This window comes from Dermacentor albipictus, chromosome 8 (genome assembly GCF_038994185.2).
Source record: "Dermacentor albipictus isolate Rhodes 1998 colony chromosome 8, USDA_Dalb.pri_finalv2, whole genome shotgun sequence".
NCBI classification, from domain to species: domain Eukaryota; kingdom Metazoa; phylum Arthropoda; class Arachnida; order Ixodida; family Ixodidae; genus Dermacentor; species Dermacentor albipictus.
In genome coordinates, this window is record NC_091828.1 from 48188652 (window position 1) to 48209545 (window position 20894).

At 46.0% G+C, this 20894-nt stretch overlaps 1 protein-coding gene across 1 annotated transcript in view; it reads left to right on the plus strand.

Annotated features, from left to right (window-relative positions):
• Positions 1-15592: 15592 nt before the first annotated feature.
• The window catches only part of LOC135910199 (uncharacterized), a 76750-nt gene continuing 71448 nt past the window's right edge, over positions 15593-20894 (plus strand). Inside the window, exon 1 of the mRNA XM_065442250.2 lies at positions 15593-16020. The gene's annotated coding sequence lies outside the window, so the exon portion shown is untranslated. The remainder of the gene's footprint in view (positions 16021-20894) is intronic.

The window sequence follows — 20894 nt, forward strand, 5'->3', positions numbered from 1 at the left end:
CAAACGGAGACAAACATGACCAAGAGTTTCCTGAATGAGAAGAAAGCTTGAAACCATGGCGTTTTCACCATGCAAGTACACGGCTCCCTAGTAGGATGTTTGTGTTCTATCGACTGCGGCCTTTCCCTCCCACTTCCTTTCTGCATGCCGAGTATCACATTGGCGCTAAACACACGCCAGCATAATACCCGCGCTTTCCCTCCCTCACACACATGCACAGACGCACCGACTGCCCATCTACATCTAAAGTGCTCAAGCAAGCAGGGAAACCACCACACAGGCAGTAAGGACCAGTTATGATGAAACCCAGTGTGAAGGGATGTCGGAATTTTCTGGGCGTGGCATAGTTTGTAATTCCTTGCCTTGCAGAAGTTTCGATTAATTAGTGCTCAAAATCTGCAGCGCAACTTATTCCTCTTGCGGTTTATTCTCGCGCTTTGGTTAAAAATGCGGTTCGGAAATATGGTGACTCGAACAGCCCGACATTTCTCGGAATTTTGAGTCCGTATTTTACAAAACTGGTGCAAGGCACCAACGTCACAGGAAAAGGTTGGGCTCCGAATAACAACCCACTTCAGTTGTGCAACTATAACATGCTAAGTCTGACAAATAAAAAACATCATGTTCCATAAGGCAGGAACTATAGCGAAACCGTCGAAAATTATAACAAACAGCTATACGCTTCGCGGATATAATGATACTGCAACTACATCGATGCTACTGTTACACCAAATAGGCAGTGTATTCACGATACACTGTAGGCGATTGAGTTAATAACGCTTGCGCTACAGTTTTGCGCAGTACAGAATTGAGATCTTTACTTTAGGGGACGCAAGGCGTTGGGGCTCCTAGTGCATGGGCGCGTTTGCGTACGCAAGCAAAAACACGTTATAGACCCGCCACGGTAGCTGAGTACCTGGCGTTCCGTTGCTAAGCGCGGGGCGCGGCGACCGCATTCCGATAGGGCCCGAAATGCAGAAATGCTCGTGCGAAACTCTTTGAGTGTGCGTTAAGGAACCGCAGGTGGTCAAAATTATTCCCTCTATTCATTACGGCATCTCATGTAACCCGCGGCGCAGTTTCGCAGCGTTAAACCCAAGAATTTATTAAAAAGTCCGAAGACACCTAAGCACTCCTCACGAGTTGTGAATACGCAAGCATTAATGTCCACTTGAACGCCGCTGAGCGGGCTTTCGACTTATGAACTCCTCGAGGGCAAGAGACCACGTTGAGATGCTTAGCGTGTTTTGATTCTGTTTTACCCAGGCGCAGTTAGAACGCACGCGAGAACTTGAGCGGACAAGCTACGCGCGAATACCACAGGTTTCCGAGAGCGAAGGTGACGTGGCGCCGCGGCGATGCCCTCTACCCTCACACAGTATGGGGGGAGGAGGTGTTCCCTTTCGCCGGCACTGCGAGGCCAGAGACAGCAAGCGCGAGGGAGCGTCGTGAGCTCGCGATGCAAGTCAAGCGTCCGATATTAAGACAGCTAGAGAGCTACAGACAATTACAAGTTACCCTCCTCCGTAGCCATGCTTTTCCTCCTCAACTCGTTCGGCGAGAAATTGGGGCTAAGCTCTGCCTCATGAATGCAACGTCATGTTGTCTACTTCCGGTTGTCTTCAGCCAGCGCGCGATGCCTCTCCGACCTCTCCGCTAGCCGCCTAACCGTCGATCCCCTACGAGAGCTATCCAAACAGCGTGCATTGCGACCGTTGTTTTAGCATCCAGCGTGCACAGTATTGCAGTAAGCGCAGGCGAGTTGGGTCTTCTAGCAGGGTTGGGCGGAGGCGCTATCTAAAGCCCCTCCATATTGCTACCGCTGTGATGAAGGGCTTTAGTCGCTTTAGCGTAAACGTGAGCGATCTGCACGGTGAAAGCGGCCTGGTGGTGCAGGCCTTTATGCGCCAAAGAAAGAGCGACTATTGCTGAAGCCAAGTTTAAAACATATTAAACATTTAAAAAGACAGCGTCTTCACGTTAGCGCTTCTGCCGGAAATTAGCTCTATTTGTCTGGCTGAGCTCTGTGCCACCAGGTGGGTGCGCCGTGCAGGCCGTTCACGTTTGCGCCTCCGCTCTTCCGGTAAAACGCCTAGCCTACTCGCGCTTGCGTTTACCAGAATACCGGCACGATAAAACTGTCTATTGTGGTAGTATTCCTATGCGGTAAAGTGACGGCCGCAAATGCGTAGATCTTTGCGTAGAGGGGACACCGACAGTCCGATGCGCTGCAGCCACTCCGCTCGTCTGCTGCCTTGAAGGACACGATGCCGTAATTTGACATATCGCCTATCACTACGTTTGCAGCCCACATCGCAACAAGGGCGAACCATGGTGCTCGCTAAACGAAAGATCAAGACCAACACTGACCGCGCAGCTTGCGTCAATATGGAGCATGTTGTAACACAAGCAGACGACACTTGCTGGGTGCCGGAAGTGCTTGAGGGCAATGCTAAATTCTTGTGCATTCTCTCTGTGCAACTTTTTTTATAGAAACACGTTAACCAACATTCCAAGTATTAAGAACAACATTTGTCCACCATAAGGAAGGAAAACATTATCCATGACGCGAGCTGGGGAGCCAGTCGGATAGTTAGTCCAGCTGACGTCAGATGGGTAACACGACTCAACTTGGGTGGGTGGATGAAAACTCAGTGGAGCGGTGGCGCTGCGATAGGTGGCGATGTACATTTTCAAACCTTATAATAAATTACGCGCTTTACGTGGAGGGCCTAAATGTGCCAAATAACGATCCCAAGGACCTGCTCTAATGAGTCGGCACGTTTCCACAAAATCGTCAAAATCATTTATTGGTCCTTTTAAGAGAAATGCTTAGTTCAGGGGTTCCAATCTAGATACATGGCAAATGGAGATATCGTTTTTCTCGCCAAAGCACTGCGCCTGATTTGACGAGCTTTGATGCATTCAAAATAAAAAGCCCAAGTTTCGCCCGAAAGGCGAAGTATCGATTGGGATAGGAAATTAGTGGACGGGTATACGAAGTAATCAGAGTAGTTTTATCGGCCATACAAACTTATAAACATAGACATACGGAGTAACGAGAATAGTGTCGTGTGCGCACCGGCAAACATGAAGACATGTCTCTTGAGAACCACGGCAGTTCGCTGTCAAAACGCTGGAGGGAGGAAGCGCGGCAGCAGCGAAGAGCGAATTGACCTTCGTGCTGCGCCTTGCATCAACCCGAACTAAGCCGAGAAAACACAACGTGCGGCAGCTCACGTCTCCATCGCAGATGGCTTTCAAGATACCGCGGCCCGGAGCAAACGTACACCCCTTCCCTGCCCTCCTGCCGGAGCCTTGCGCGTGATGAAAGCGGGCGCGCTTGGTCCCCGCTTTCCTCCATTGCATCCGCGAGATTAAGCCACGATCACCAGCTTAGCCTCGCATGCTTTCTCCCGCACATACTACATACGGCACGCGGCGACGATTTTAGCGCCCTCGGACTTAGCACGGAACCCCACAGCGACGGCGAAAGCAGAAATGCGCCTGGGGAGTCCATGAAATGCGCCTGGAGTGTCCATATAATAGATATCACAACAAAAACTTACAACCTAATTATTGTTGCAAGCGCACTTTTTTTTAATTTAGCCGTCCAATTTCTTTATCAAAATTGTGGAAAATTTAAAGATATCATAAAATCAAATTACGAAGTTTACAACTCTATACAACCAAGCAATGAAAACGATATACAAATCTGTAAACGGGACGTAATAATACATCTACAGCGCACGAAACCGATGTATTATACTGCTCTCTGAAATGTACCACTAATTTGTTAGTGGGACATTTCAAAATCGTTGTATGTATTTCTAGCTTGCGCTATATTGCTACTAGGTGAACAACAACTGTGTCCGTTTCGGATGCTCTAACGGTTTCTGTGCACACAACTGTGACATCTGTCCTTAGTGCAGACCTGCGATTCTCAAACATTCCAGACCGCTGATCAGAGCTCTGCTTTCTGCACTCACCAGAACTCAACTTTCCGTCGCAAATGCAGTGCATTTCTTTCAAATCGATCCGGCGGTTGTGTCGGCAAAGTATTTCTCCGTTTTACGTGCATATGAATAAAGAGCATCGGAGTTTACTGCGAGCGAAAGCTTCCTCTTAAATTAAGGGCTACTGCTACACAATTCGAATTTGGTTAAACTAGCATAAATTAGTAATATTTATTACTGAAATCATTTTTCAAAGCTGAGGATTGGTAATTGTCTAATTGTCTTACTAGCAGCCTTCTTATAGTCCCTAAGCAGACGGGTCGTGCACCTGGTGCTTAGCGGCTATGATGTTAGTCCCACCACATAGCAGTAGCGGTGCCCGATCTCAGAGGTCGTGCTGAGGAACCGCGATATCTTAGTGATGCCTCACATCCGGCCATGTAGTAGCGACCCCGTTTTCTTTTCTTGTTTTTTTTTTAATTCGCAATCAATAGCCTACTTTTGAAAGCCTATCGCGACGAAACCAGTGGTTCTTCAAATCTACAAATTGGACTCTAGGTGATTCTGTATTACACTCTCAATATAAGCATTCTACACGACACAATGTCTCGTTGGCTTAATGACATGCAGGATTTTGCCTCGCGTTTTGTGTAGCAATAATGAAAACGAACGCACCGGTACACTGCATACTTCTCTTTGGCCTACGGAGCCCGCGGGCGGCCGAGAATTTCATATTTGCATAATTAGACCACGGTGAAAAAACTACGGGCTATGGGGAAAAGAGAGGGCAACCCACCGTTTCTTCGCGATGGTCCTCGGATGCAGTTACACGCACCCGACTATTGCCTAGAACTGAACCTCGAACGCCCCGCAGCTAACCTGCTTGGCAGGCGTCAAATCAGCATTTCGGCAAGCTTCACCGACGTCTTAGCGAAAGGCACACGGTTGCAGAGGAAGAGCGACTGCAGACATCATCGTCAGCGCGCGAGATAGCAGATCGCATGTCGACCCATCTCTTTGGAACAGAAGCCACCGTCACGTGCGAGGGCTCGACGATGGTAAACACCTTCGGGTGCGCATGTCAAGATGATGATAAAGCTTCAGTCAGATACAGATGGCCCATGGCGGCCCACCTATGGCAATGAGGTCGGGAAATCTGGAGACCTGGACAGGTCCCGTTGACGAGGAATGCTCCCCCGCGCGATTGCAACAAGATGAGAATGCCCGATTTCGCAGCAATGGCGCACAGCGTTCGCAGGACACCCGCCGGCCTCCGCTGAGGGACGGATGCACTTATCGAAGCTCGCCACTTGCCCATGGGGCTTTCGTTGGGGATTGCGTACATTTGGAACTCCATAGCACGTGCCCGATAGCTGCGGTGGGGGGCCCTGTTGCACAGTAGGCAACGGCTTTGTGTCGCCGGTTGCTGTTCCAACGTAGTATTCGAAAGGCGCTTTCTCTCTTTTTGTGCTAATCCTACGCATACGTACATCCATAAAGCAAGCCTTGTTCATGAAATGTTTCCGGCAGATATGTGCCACCTGCGGCACTACGACTCGCAAATCGTGCGATGCAGTAGTCACACCGATCCAATGCAAGTCCCACGGATGAGAAAACGTTCGGGAGTATTCAACGCCTGCAAAAGAAATTTTTTTGCCCGTATTGGTCTATGCTTAAAAATGCGTTCAAGCGTTATTTTTCCCGGAACGCAATGACGGAAAATATACATGAAATAATCCGTGGTTCTGCAGCCTAGGCAGGTTAACCCTGAACTGTCTTTACTAAATGAAACGCCCGTGCGACCAAAACTAGAATATGCATGTGCTATGTTCTACCCTTACCAAACTGATATCACTAAACTCTCGAATCTATTCAGGACAGGGCTGCTAGATTTCTTGTTTCGGGTTACACAAATCACCACTAGCGTTTCATCACTACAATCTAAACAAGGCCTATCTCGTCTTGCCTGTAATCGTCCCGTCTCTCTCCTGTGCGCTATCACAGGTGTTTTTATTCACTACCTCGTGACAGCCAGCCGATCCAGCTGACTCACCGTGTTCATGGAACACACTATCCGAACTCGGTCATCTCGCCGCGAGCCCGAACAACTACGTTCCTGCTGTCATTCTTCGTCCGAACCGCCCGAGACTGGAAAGGTCCTCCAAGACCAAGTGCACTCATCCGCGATACAGCACGCTTTAGATTTGCCATCGAGAACTTTTACTCATCTTTATAATGGTTAAGAGACAAAGCCGGCAATATCACTACTAATATGGATGAGATAGTTCAAGTGGCTGAGGAGTTCTATAGAGATTTATACAGTACCAGTGGCACCCACGATGATAATGGACGAGAAAATAGTCTAGAGGAATTCGAAATCCCACAGGTAACGCCGGAAGAAATAAAGAAAGCCTCAGGAGCTGTGCAAAGGGGGAAGCCAGCTGGGGAGGATCAGGTAACAGCAGATTTGTTGAAGGATGGCGGTCAGATTGTTCTAGAGAAACTGGCCCCACTGTATACGCAATGCCTCATAACCTCGAGCGTACCGGAATTTTGGAAGAACGCTAACATAATCCTAATCCATAAGAAATGGGACGCCAAAGACTTGAAAAATTATAGACCGATCAGCTTACTGTCCGTTGCCTACAAAGTATTTACTAAGGTATTCGAAATTATAATCACGAACACCTTAGACTTCTGTCAACCAAAGGACCAGGCTGGATTCCGTAAAGGCTACTCAACAATAGACCATATTCACACTATCAGTAAGGTTATAGAGAAATGTGCGGAATATAACCAACCCTTATATATAGCTTTCATTGATTACGAGAAAGCATTTGATTCTGTCGAAATCTCAGCAGTCATGGAGGCCTTACGGAATCAGGGTGTAGACGAGCCGTATGTAAAAATACTGAAAGATATATACAGCGCCTCCACAGCCACCGTAGTCCTCCATAAAGCAAGCAACAAAATCCCAATAACGAAAGGCCTCAGGCAGGGAGATACGATTTCTCCAATGCTATTCACAGCGTGTTTACAGGAGGTATTCAGAGACCTGGATTGGGAAGAATTGGGGATAAAAGTTAATGCAGAATACCTTAGCAACTTGAGATTAGTTGATGATATTGCATTGCTTAGTAACTCAGGGGACCAACTGCAATGCCTGCTCACTGACCTGGAGAGGCAATGCAGAAGGGTGGGTCTGAAAATTAATCTGGTCATTAAGGGTTACGGACTGGATTCCAAGGGAAGGGAAGTGTAGCAGGGGACGGCAGAAAGTTAGGTGGGCGGATGAGATTAAGAAATTTGCAGGGACGGCATGGCCACAATTAGTACATGACTGGGGTTGTTGGAGAAATATGGGAGAGGCTTTTGCCCCGCGGTTGGCGTAACCAGGCTGATGATGATGATGAAGAGGAAAACTAGCTTTTTTACCGCGAAGGGATTCCTGGTCTTAACGCTTATACAAAAAACTGTGAGGGCCAGAGAGGGTACAGTACATTGGAGATCACAATGATGAGGTCCCGCCATCCAGCAATTACCAAGAGACAAGGAGGCTGTCCAGCCGTCTATACAGTGTAAAGGGCAAAATAAGAGAGCATAAAGTTAGTTGAAAGACATATCTGCAATGAGAAATTAGCTGAACCACAACAATTCACATTAATAAACAACAAGCAGTTGTGACTCCACTTCCAGGCAAAGGACCTGCTAGGCGACAAGGTTTGCAGCTTTCTTGGAGCAAAGCGTCAGCGCAATTTTACCATTGTATGAATTAAGTAACCATGGCCGTAAGGTTTCTCAGTTGCTATGAAGCGGGAACACTACAAGCTGTATGGTAACACAAGCGTGCGCGCGCAAGCACGAAAAAATGTAAACCAATCAAGAACAAAAGGAAACAAAGTCTAGTTCATGACTATGACCAGCGCCTCTTCTTTGAATGCAGTCCCTTCGGTTGCTTCGTGCTCCGTTAACCATAAAGACTATAAGCAAGCAAAACCCTCGTATAAAAAAATAAAGATGACGAAGACCGCCAGGGCAGAAGAAGCCAACAATGTGTAATTGTCGCGGTTGAAACCTGAAATAATTGAGACATTGTTGGCAAATAATTAAGTGCAAGGGTTTCCACTTATCGCAAAATTAGATATCCAGACCTGCTACGTACACAGACACATCGAGAACAACGAAGGCGGCGAACGCAGATCCCGCCATTGTGGTATTATCAGTCAGAGATAACACACAATGCAGCCAATGTCACAAAGCGTTGATGCAAGACACACGGCAGAAAGCGTCAGAAATGTTAAAGATCGCCAGTTAATATGACAACATGGCAGCACAAGATTTGGAGGGGCTTCTGAGTGAAACGAAAAGATCCCAATTACGACGAACTGCGGCGATGGATGCACTCGGCGCTAGACCACGTGTGTACTGAGCGACGATTTGTCCGCCTCTGGCGAGCACGCGGAGCAACGCTTGGCGGCGGGTCGCGCGCCTACGGAGCAGCGGGCTTGAAGAGTCGGACGCCGGCGATTGCTCCGAGCTGCAGTACTGAGCGCGGGCCAAACGCGCTCTCCACGGGAAACGGTCACCCGGAGGCTCCACGGCCCTCGAGCCTAGATCGCTGGCGTCGGACACTTGGGCCTGGTGAATTCCCTGTGCTGCTTTGTAGGCACATGTCCCACCACCACGTACTTCCGCGGACTCACCACGGGGGGCGCAGTTGTGGCATGCCGCGCCTGTGTGATTACACAAGGCACGGCATGCACACATATCACGCGCACGCGTGTTTCAATGGCGAATCCGCAAGAGGGCACGCGGAAAAAGTGCCGGTGTGGGTTTTTTTCATTTCAGCGCGTAGCACGATGAAAAAAATAAGGAGTACAACACATACCAGTTCCCAAGAAACGTGCGAAAGAAGTCATTTCTTCACAGAAGATTTCAGCCATGAATGAGTCGTGCCTCACTTTTAATGAGCTACTACTTTTTCCAATTTTCGCAGAGTTCTACTGGAGGTAAAAGTGAGACCGATTGCCGAATAGTGAGGTTTGCTGGCGCATAAGCGTGGGCCGCGAATCGATGGGCTTTGGTGATTGAATTTGTCGTGGACGTGGCAGCCCCGTGCGCCACCGTTGTTTAGTCTTTCTGTCTGTGCAGACATTTTGCGATCCCTCTAGAACGCGCTGAGTGCTCTCAGCCCCAAATTTTTTGTTTTGTCAATCGTGGCTCTCCAATCCACCCTGGAGCATTCTCGCGCTGTAAACGAATAGAACTTGCGGCCACGAGCAAGCATGGAGCGCCTACGTCGCATCGGTGGCACCGTATTTTTGGGTCACGTTTCTCGCTTCGTAATTATATAACAATTATGGCAAACACTCTTTGGTATGGTAAATACATCAGGTATGGTAAATAAACTATGGTTAATACATCAGCTCAACTCAATAGACCTAATTTCCGAAAGTGTAAAAAAAAATCGAGCATCGCATTTTTTGTTTAATTAAGATGCCACTAATTTACTAACAAGCCTAAACTTGGGCATTTCTTGTGAATGCTTGGTAGCGACTAGGGCAAAAAGATTTGCTTCAAATTATAGCGACTTTCTGTGAAACAGGTTGACAAAATTTTACAATCCTGCTCTTGACAGATGTGGAGAAAGAAATGTGGACTTTGTGCAATGTTCCGTTGTCGCATTTTTCTTTCTCTAAGTCATTGCGCTGATGCTCCGCGTAAATTATTGAGGACCAATGCTGTCGACCCGCAATATATGTCTGAATAGCTTTAGAGCGGCAGTTAAAAAATTATCTCTTTGGAAGCTGACCAAAATGCGGATTCAGCAAAATCCGAGAAAATCGCTTGTGAGCAACCAGCCACTTCGATATCTTTTTTTTTTCTTCTGGCGACAAATTTTTATCTCGCGAGACTAAGAATGCTTTCATTTTGCTTTGCACTCAGGCAGCAAAATATAACTTTTTGATCAAAGTTAAGATATGTTCACCGTGCACATTCCCGGCATAGCCGAACTTATTTGAATACACCCGATTGTGTTTATTCGACAGTACAGGACTACGCAACCGCCAGTGACCATCAGAGTGAACGTTCTTCTGAAGCATGCGCACTGAGTGAATTTGGCCTCTATAAGTGTTCTTAGCGCAGCCAACAGCGCTCTGCCTCGGTTAACCTCCCTGTCGGTCCATCCGTTCTTAGTATCTCCTTACCAAATCTTTTTCAGCTTTTCACATATTCGGACATCTTATTTGCCAGAAGCAGCATTCAGCGAATTTACTTCAACAAATCGGCAGCCTTGTTGAAATAAGCTATATTTATTTATTGCAAAGGTTTATGCAGTAATGTTGACGGCGACAAAGGAGAACCGTTACCATTTCACCGGACCAAGGAATACTATGGCACCGTGGTGAAAAAATAAATGCTGTGATGGGCACAGCTAGCTAGAAACACAGACCCGGAAATTTGTATAGAGAGAAGAACCTTGGTGACATTCGGTAAAATAGGCGAAAACGAAAAACCATTTCAAAAATAAAAGTAACCCTTCTAACCTTGGTGCGAAAGACATCACATCGTCCATTCGGCTCCCTTCCGCTCAAACTGACAATCTGCTTCTCTCCTTGGCGCTGTGTTTGCGGAACCTTTCGCCATGTAACTCATACAGGAAAATGCAAAACGTAGGAAGGACAATTGCAAAGCAAGAAGCTTTTGCGTTACTTCAAGATTCAGTCAGTAGCAGGCAAGAACCACGCCACTCGCCCCCTACGTTTCCGCCTGCGCTGTCATTAGGGATTCTTACTCTTTCCCAACGCTTGGGGCCAGATGTGGAAGATAAACTAGGTAGCGGCAGCAAGGAGGAAATATTTACACACGAAATGACTCTTCCAGAGAAGGTAGCAGTTTACCCGTCCCGAAATATATTCGCGATACGACGTCGAAGAAAAACAGGGCCAGATGACTTCCTTCACACAACTCGCACCCGGCACTCGTCCTAACGATTTGCCGCTGAATTCGCTTTTTTTTTCAGTCCAGAAAACAATGCAGATAGGGAGTAGGTCGAATTCATCACGGTGTTTCATCGCTCGCGCCTGGCCTACCAGTGCCAAAGTTTTTTTTTTTTTTAAACATGTGGCAGTGGTCAGACAGATGTTAGTTTTGTCGCTCGGAGACGAAAGTTGGAATGAAACCCAAATTACTGCCAGATTTCAGGCACAGAATACAGTTGTCAGATGAATAATAAACGCGGGGACGTGCCCACGAGAGATGCGAGTCCCTTCAGAGTATCGCTGTTGTCGCACGTAACGACTGCAACAACGCAACAGTGCGAAACACTTCCTTGCACCGTGCGCGAAGTGTTTCATCTTTTTCTAATTACCAAGGTCCGGAAACTGTTTTGAGCATAGGTTATAGAGAAATCGCACATTCGTGCCCCCACTACACGTCCCTGGTAGAAAAAGAGAGAGAAAACATCATAGAAGCTGGCCTCTGTCTCCATACAAGGTTATCTCTTTTAAATAAATATGATGCACCCACTGCCGGCAACTTTTTGCGATGGTGCATAGCGATCACGGATCCGTGCGCCGGCGACAATATCAGAGATTACAATTTATCTCTTTAGAGCTTGTTTGGAGAGTCACGTTCCCCCAAGAACTTTAAAACATTGGCCCCTAGAACTAGTCACCTAATGTTGCAATAGGTTGTGTTCAGTCATCTATGAGATTCATAAAAATATCCTCGTTGTTTTCAATTAGGGTGGCATGTAATTGTAACGTATAAATCCCAGAAGAAGTCTTTATTTTCTATCTAAACATGTAAATTATATCAAGAAGAAGCATGATCAAACACAAGAAGAATATTTTGCGGACATTTTTTTTTCAGCTGTACGGGGCAAACCCAAGGCAGGAAACCGGAAGTGGGCTTCACCCCAAGCCCTCTAAGGCTTCATTTTCAATTTGTATAGACAGCTTTCATCATATGTGAACCATAGTAGTACATTTCATTTGCTTTACGTCACGTCTGTGACACGACTGCACCTGGATATCTTGCATCGCCCTGTCTCCTCCAACCTTACTTTCAAAAGACAGTGTTGAAAATCGCCAGCGACCGTCACAATTTGTTGCACCCGTGGTTGAGGGGCCCGACGACTCAAGAGAGAGAGAGAGAGAGGGGGGGGGAGCCGGCAAGCGGACGAGGGGTGGCCCGCTGTGCTAGCGACCCGGCCGGCGCCTCGACCCGAAACCTGATCCGCGCCACAGGGTTTTCCGCAGACCGCCCGCTGAGTGCGGATCGCCGGCGCCTCCGACAGGGACGAAGGCGCCGGTGCGGCCAACGGAGAACGTGGACTTTGTGTTTCTTCTCTCTTTCCTTTCTCTTAATTCCTTTCGATGTGTCTTTCGCAAAGTAAACCAGTCCGAAACGGATCCCAGCGAGTGAAGTTATTTCCTTCGAGGCTCCTGCGCGCGCACGCCGAGGCCGTCCAGTTCAGTTAACGCGCAGCAAAAGTTAACGCAGCCGTCCAAGAGCGACAGCAATTAGAGTCAGCCCAACGGCACGAATATTCATTCACAGACAGTAAGTAGTGTGCGAAACTTTATGTTCCTCGCTCAGTGTTACTGGCCTAAACCAAAAAATGATGCTTACAACCTGCCATACAGTGTTGGCCGAATACATTTAGCCAGAGACTTCGTACGCAATAAATACTTAAACTGGGCTGGGAAAAAAAATTGTATGTACCTTAGGCAGCCTTCTTCAATAAAGGGTTAAGGTTCGTTTCATTGTAAACAGTTCCCGGCATTCGTTGCATGGTGGTTGTCGTTCTTAACATGACCAGTTGTGGCGTAATGTCCTCAAACTCAAGGTAGGGAAATTAGAATACCGCATACAAAGTGCTGGTAAACAGGCAAACAAAAAAATCCCTTTCATTACCCGCCACTTCTGCGGTGACTCAAGCCAACAATACGGCGCTGAATAAATGTGACCCTTGGCTATGTTCTCTCGGTAAGTGTCAATACGTGGGCGACATTTCTGGTCTCCAAAATCTGAGTAAGGAGATTCGAGAGCACGCAAAAAAAAACGTAATTTCTTCGGTGCTTTTACGCGCGGGGTTTGTGGTAGTCAAAGCTTTTGTACTATTAAATTAAGCACGTGCACCTGCAATAGGACTTTTGTTTTCATGTCAAGCGCATAAGCGATTCATAAAGTAAAAGTTCTCCAAGGATCTGTCACATCGAGGATGATTATCCCGACGGTAAGAAACTTCAAGCGCGATGAATTCCTAGCGTCCTCGGCAACCTTATCCCGGAAAAACCCTACAGCCACGCAGTGGTTTTTATAAGACAACCGCTTTTCTTTGGAATCTATGAAAGGCCAAAAAAACAGGGCAGTCCGTGATTTTACTTCTCCCTTCCTAACCTTGATTTTATGGGGAAAAGGAACGGAGCTTTCATGCACACAGCACATGGTTAAATAAAAATGGCTTGAAAGTAATTATGTGATGGTGATAAAAGTGTAAATTGATGTTTAGGTGTAAATCGGCAGGCTAAAGAGGGAGGAAGTCTCCAAAATATATTCTTGCAACCAATAACTTCGTCATCGCATTAGCGCCTTCTGAGGGAAATTTAAAACCCGTGGAAGTTTTAAAATTTCTTCTAAGAACGTCCCTCGTGAACTCACTTGCTCGAATTAACGAACTGCATGAAATTTGGCCAATTAATTACCTGGTTATTTGACATTCATGCAATTTGCCTATTTGATGAATCTACCTGAGGCAGAAGAAATGCGCTAAATGAAATTGGCGATGTTTAAATATTCCGTTAGAATATTTAACACGCCAATAATAAGAACACTTCGTGTAAGAAAAGAAACGAAATTGAAACAAATTAATGTGGAGACACGCCGACCACCAACATTGCATGGGAGTCTTTACATCAAATATGGCATGCGTAAACTGAAAGTCTTCATTGATATTGCTTTCATTTATTTATTCCTAAGAAATGCTTTAGTAGCCTATGAAGAACTCAGCCATACGTCAATAAATACCTACAACGTCAATGGCAACAATATTTACAGTGGCATAAGAATTTCACAAGGCTTATGAAATGTGCAATAAATTCTGTTGGGACATTTCAATTGTCTGCTATGTATACGAGCGTTTGCGATGCAATTGATAAGGAGGCCATTTATTTCGAATAGGAACGTGGCAATCCTGGTCACAAGCACAATAAAAAATAAATAAACACGAGGTGCTGGCTTCTTCCGATATCTCTGTTGTTGTGAACCTGCTTGTTGTACTTTTGTGCACAGAGTGATATGAAACATTTTTCTGACAACTCGTACAAATGTTCTAATTACTTAACAGTAGCGCTCCAATGTATCGCAAAACGGTTTCCGATGTCTTTGATCACTACGTTCGCAAGAATACAGCGCGCGCGGCTTTTCAACAAAAGCGGTAACATCGTAATTTTAAACAGAACAGCGCGTATTTTGGCAGGGACGAGGGTCGAGGCACAGCGCTCGTCCGTGTCGTGTCTCCATCCTTGTCCCTGTCAAAATACGCGCTGTTATGTTTAAATTGGCTTACAAACTCGCCCAAACGTTCGTTTTAACGGTAACATAGATCATCCGAAGAAGCTGCTTGAATTTTAAGCACACGTACTTGCTAACTGCAACACTGTCCGAAATAAAAGTGCTTAGCGACGCTCGAGTACAATTACGACTGGAGCGAAAACAGTTCAAATATTTAACTATAGCCAGCTATCACTATCTACATTCTTTCGTATATATTTGTGTCCTCGCGTTATTCAAGACAACCACGAAGACCTTATAGCAAGGCATTCTTTATGCGAGCGCAGCGACGAACTAACTAGCATAAATGTCTGCTAATAAACCCAGCTGATCCAGCTCTGCAATGCTTTCCTGAAGTCCGGCGACGGTCTTCGACTGCAGCTATTTGGTTTACAGCAAACAATGCGCAACACGCATCTTGTTTTCTATAAAGGCCATTTGTTGCCGAAAGTGATTATATAGAGGTCCAACAATTATCTATAGGTGGGAACCAGCGGGGCTGCACATGGCCATGTGAGTTTTAACGTCATAGAGGCTTGATTGCTCCGGTCGATCATGGCCGTACGATAGTACAGGTCTCGAGGCTCAGTTGAGCCCTCCACTTTGTCGATGGCATAATACTTACTTACGCTTTCTGCGAGCATTTCTTGCTTTCGGTTTCTACGAGCATTTCTTTTCAGCGGAGTGTTCAGCAAACATCTCGCCAAGCACAGACGGGTTACGGCGCCGTCCGGTAGTTGGGCGGCTGCATTGTTTCCGTCGCCGCCTTCCGCTTCCTCTGCGAGATGACTTCATGGCGCGCGCAGAAAGCCCACAACCGCGGCAGGACGCCCACGTCCCTCTTGTCAACACACCAGCAGACCACACCTTCGGTACACAGCGTCTGATCTTGTTTGCGTACGCTAAACCGTACGCGGAGGAGTGACGTCATCCTCTCTTTTCTTTCTCGACCGTTCATCCGGCGGTGGATCACAGCAGAAAAAACTCCCGAAGTTGCCGCTACCCTCCACCAGGCGGCAACGCGGCTCGCTCGCTGGCTCCGGAAGAGGCGCCGGTGGTTTTGCAACGGTTTCTTTGTGGTGTGCGTGCTAGCGAGTGATAAGAGAGCTAAGGAGAAGGCGATAGTCTGACTAGGCGACGTCAAAACGAAAGCAAAGGGAAAGGAAATCGAGTGAAGAAGGAAGGAAGGCAAAGTGAACGCGGAGACCAGGAGAGCCTGATACGGAGGCAGTACATCACTCCCGGCACGGAGAGCACGCGTACGCGTGCGAGCCCGGCGAATGTGACTCGTAGGTTATCGCGGACCGGAGTTTAAGAGGCACGCTCGCGATTGCTCCGGCACAATTCGGCAGCGCCTTCTTTTCTCTCTCTTCTCCTTCTCGCACACGGTGTCGAGATAAGCACGTCAGGACAATCGGTCCCGCGCGTATCTCGTGTAACAACCTCGCCGTGCCGGCAACGCCAGCAGGACTGACGACGCCGTAGGGAACGGCAGTTGTGAAAGGTGAGTCATGGTTGCGTGTTTGTTGTAAGCCGCAACAATGCCACTCAGAAGTACGCACTGCGAATGTTGAAACAAATGGGTGAAATGGTCGCGGTGACTACAAACGCGAGCTTGTGTCAACGACGACGTCACGGTGCATTCAAGCAACCCCTCGCTTCCCACGCCCACGGGACCGATGCGCCGCGTTCGGATCCGGGCTCCGTGGTGTGCTGCATCGTTTACTTTCTCGCACTATGGTAGAGCTCACAGGAAGCCACTTACGTGTAACCACCGAACAGGGCTCTAAACTGTAACCATCTCTTGCCGAGGCCGCACCACCATGTCACACGTGTTGCACGGTGTACAAGGTGGCCTAACGTCAAAGCATCAAATTTTTCGTCGAAGCTGGAAACTATTCCGGTTCCAGCAGTGACTTAAACGAAATTTCATATCGGGGGGATTCGGAAGCAGTATATGAGGTGCTGACTTGTAAGGCAGGCGACTACAGCTGTTTACGTGCGGCTGAATGCTTTAAGAATCAGCAGTTTCGGTGGCTAATGCGGCTCCTTAGGAACGTAACGCTTTTAAATTTATGAGACTGAATGGTGAGCTTGTTTACTGAAACACATAGGGTGATGGAAAATGAACACTCAAGAGTAGCTGTGAACGTTTACGTAGCTTTGTAGCTTCGGAAGAGCCACTGTGTACAAGTGCCTGGAAACCGAAGATCCACGCGACGGCCCATATTCTCTGGCGGGCACACGGCAATTGCTTGAAAATTAAGTGCTCGCCGAGTTTTAGAAACATCATATCATACTCAGCCATTCCAGTAACGCACCTGTAGCAAAAAAATGAAATTACTCGCAACGTAGTCCCGTGTCGATCCCTAAATTTTTCAACAGTACTTGGCATAAGAAAGCGCATCACATCATGACCTGAGATCTTTTGGGGGGCATTGTCACGCCGTCGTGTGGTCCGGTGATGATTAAGACATTGCGAAAGATGCGTGTTAATTTCTCATTTGGCCATATTTGTGTTCATAACGAAACTAAGTAACACTCGAAACACAATGACAGCGACGAACCGCATCACCGGAATATGATCTGCGGGTCAAGTTTGTCGGCTTTACATGGTCCATCGTACATTGAACTTCTATACGACCTCCAACACGATGCCCGTGGTCGGAATGGCTCCAAGATTACGGCTACTTGAACGTAACAAATTGTGTTTAATAAACACCAGTATAGGGAACGGTACTAAACTCTGCAATTGTTTGTATCTCAGCGCCGCCGTGCTGTTTTGGTGCTCCTCCATGTGCCTTGTTTCAGCTAACATTGAAAACTACTCTACATTCCAGCACGTGCCACGTTCCAGCATATAAACTATTCTGTCGTGCAATCTCATTAATTCTGTATATATAAAAATATTTCGCTATAGAATAAGTGACAACATTGGAGAAAGTTCTGATACATGCAGGCACGTCTTACGACGAGTGAACAGCTTGTGCCTGGTTAGGCATTCAAAAACAGCCACCGAAAAACGATAAACAGTGTACGCGTGTCAATATTTTGTCAATGCTGTGTCAACAGACGCCAGCCGTATCTTTGTCTTCCACAACTGTAAATGGGCATTGCTTTTCAACGAAAGCTTGCTTCGCCGTGGTCGTTGCCAATCTTTCTTCACAACTCAGCTTTTCTAATTTATACATCGCATTTTATATATAGACTCACATCTCCTCTTGAAACGAACGTGACATTCATTCGTACCAATATATTTCCTCTATTTTACATGCCGTCGAAACTGGAGGGGCTCTTCACACCGTGTATACAGGCGTACAAAAACAAAGTTCCCAGTAGTGGTTCAGAAAGTTTGATGCTGGCAATTCTTTTTGTGTATGTCCATATATCTTTGTTATGGTCATATAACAAGAGATTGGTGGCGCAATCCACCGCAACACAGTGCGCTGTGGTGATACAATAGGTACGAGGTGCACCAGGATATGTGCAAAGGTGTAACGGTCCCAGGGCTTACATTAAGGAACACGTGTGTTTGCTTCAAATCAGGGATACAATCAGGCCTCGATGGCAACCAAGGTTCAGTGAGACGAGTCGCATTGGGCGCTCAAGAGATTTCTACTAACGAAGCTGTGCAGGGTTATATGGGCTGGACAAATTTTTAGGCGAGGAAAGCTCCGAGTAAAATAGATTTTCGAGAATGACTGAGGAATATGAAAGAAAGTCAACGGGTTGCGTGAGTGTTCAGATATTTGTATAAGAAAAACATTGATTCACGGTGGAGAAAACGATCTAAGAATCCTGCCAGCAAGTACGCGACCGGTATGGCAACATGACAAAAAAGAAAGTCAAACGCCAAGTCACATAGTTTGAGACAATCTGATGGGGGATGTCAATAGAAAATAAATCCGCTATGAATAACTGGCGAAGATTAAAAAAGGAAATCAGGAAAGAAACAACTTATCTTAACTCAATGAGAAGCTCATTAGTTTTCGAAGCGACGTCAGGATGTTTTATTAGTCTCCTCTGGCCTCCTTGAAGACCTTGGGTTCAGGGATAGCAGGGGGAAAGTAAACATGTCCGCAATAGAGATTATTAAGAGGCGATTGGATGTTTGCTGACAGAAAAGTAGGGAGACCACAAAGAACGGAGGCGTACAAAAGCAAAATTCCCAGTCATAGTTCAGAAAGTTTGATGCCGGGAATTCTTCCTGTGTGGATGTTTTCTTTTTTCTATAAGTCGGATATTAGGCAAAATAAGAACAAGAGCTTAGTGCCGCAACCCCCCTCCCCCCCCATTTCAAACGGCATGCACATAGCATCCATCCATCCATGTTTGCGACGTTCACTCTCGCGTTATAGATTTTACCAGCTCTCCATATTACCTTGTCACTGCTTTATCAAATAACTTAAATTTTTTAATCATGTAAGAAGCCCTTATGATTCAGGTAAGCTGTTCTAATGTTGCTGCCATTCTCTTGCATAGAACGCCCCTTCCAGGGCACGCCATCATATGTGTTTGGGTGCGTGGTAATTGCATCAAAAACATACTGACATTTGGCTTACTATGCCGCAATACTGTCGCAACGGTAACAATAATGAAAAACGGAACCTTGTACTAAATATGCCAATCCCTCGCAAAGAAATTATGACAATCCCTTTGGTACAGTTCTCTCTCCACTGTGTTTTATGTTTTAATGGCGTCGACTGTTGTGTGGAGATTTAGAAGCTTTCCAATACTCGAAACTTCAACCACGAATCTGATAGTCATTTCTATTCGATTCATATTCGATTAGTCGCTTTTTGAAATCGTAGAATATTGGTTTCTCTTAGGATACAAAGAGTAACAACAGTTATTGGAGTGCAGATTGAAATAGCTATATGCAAGTGACTACTGTTCCGAATGGTTCTGTCGCAGGATTTCGAGCTTTAATTTTTGCGCAGGAGCATTAGTTCCTGAGCGAACAATAGGGCCGATAATCTCTGCTAAGTGTGATCCAGCAATTTTATGGAGTAGTTGAACAAGAAATCCTCCAACTTAGGGGGGCTGTGTAAAAATTGGTCGTTCAGTCTAGCCACACTATCACTGCTTTAAGCAACGTGTAGTTCCGCAGCAGCAAACACACTTTACGTATATCTTATGCGGCGCTGCTCGCTTGCTTCATCGCTGTCGTCCCGGTGCGCTTCATAATAGAATTCTCTACTAATTTGCAAGTTCCTCAGTTTACCGGACGTCCGATAGCGAACGGTATTACGCGCAGGTATAAATTACTGAAAACAAGATTTTAAAAACAATCAAACGAATTTGACAAGTTTAAATAGGACGGATTCTTTGGTACTCTTCGCAGGCCAAATGTCTGTAACATTCTTTTTCCATTCGTACATTTCACTATTAGAACAGCTTAGTACGCTGTCGACTTAAGAGGAAGCTGTAGCTTGGGACAAACTCCAATTTTCCTTGTTCAAGCACATGTAAAAGACAGAAATGCTTTTCTTACTGAACCGCTGAATTCACTTGAATGAAATGTGTTGCATTTGATAGTGTAAGTTAAGTTGAAGTGACCGTAGCAAGGAAAACTTTGATATAAGGAAAAGAATATTGTACAAAAATTACTCAAAATCCGTCACTTTGCACCAAAACTCATATCGCAGTTACGTCAGCTGCATCTGTTGGAGCACTTAAAGTGGCCAAATCTTTTATAGGGATTTACAGCATATCTAAATGTGTTACAATGTTTACAAGGATGTAGGAAAGTTCTACTCACAAATTAGTCCTATATTGCGTAGTAGTGTATGTAGAATCAATTCTGTCAGTTTTAGACATAAAATCAAGTGCAGTTTACAGAAATGTAAATTCCTCAGTTGGAGCTGTGATATATCAAATAAACAAAATATGCAGTTCACAACTCAACACAATCGATGTCACAAATAAATACTCAGTTTGCTACCGTCAATATGTTATAACATTTTTCTTTTAAATTAACAAACATCATCAACTTCGATGCACTAGTTGCCGAGAAAACCGATTTCTCCGCTCCCGTGTATTAACACAGATAGGAGTTCCCGAGGTAAAGTTTCTTTTTAAGGAGGAACACTGGAATTTTTTATAGGCTTCATTATGCAGCAGGTTTCTTAAAATTGATAAAATATTAATTAGCTAAGTTCCGGCGCGAATAACAGCATGACTAAAAATACGTGTTTCCCGAATTCCCGTTTTTTTTATAACTTACTGCAAACCTTCAATCACAAAAGCACTGTCTGTTTCGATATGAAAACAGCCAGTTGCGCCTTTAAGGGCTACCTCAGCTAAGAAAATATGTAAGTGAGTATGTGTCAGGTTTCTGCATTGCGCTTTGGACAAAACAAGAATTTGAAGCTTTCG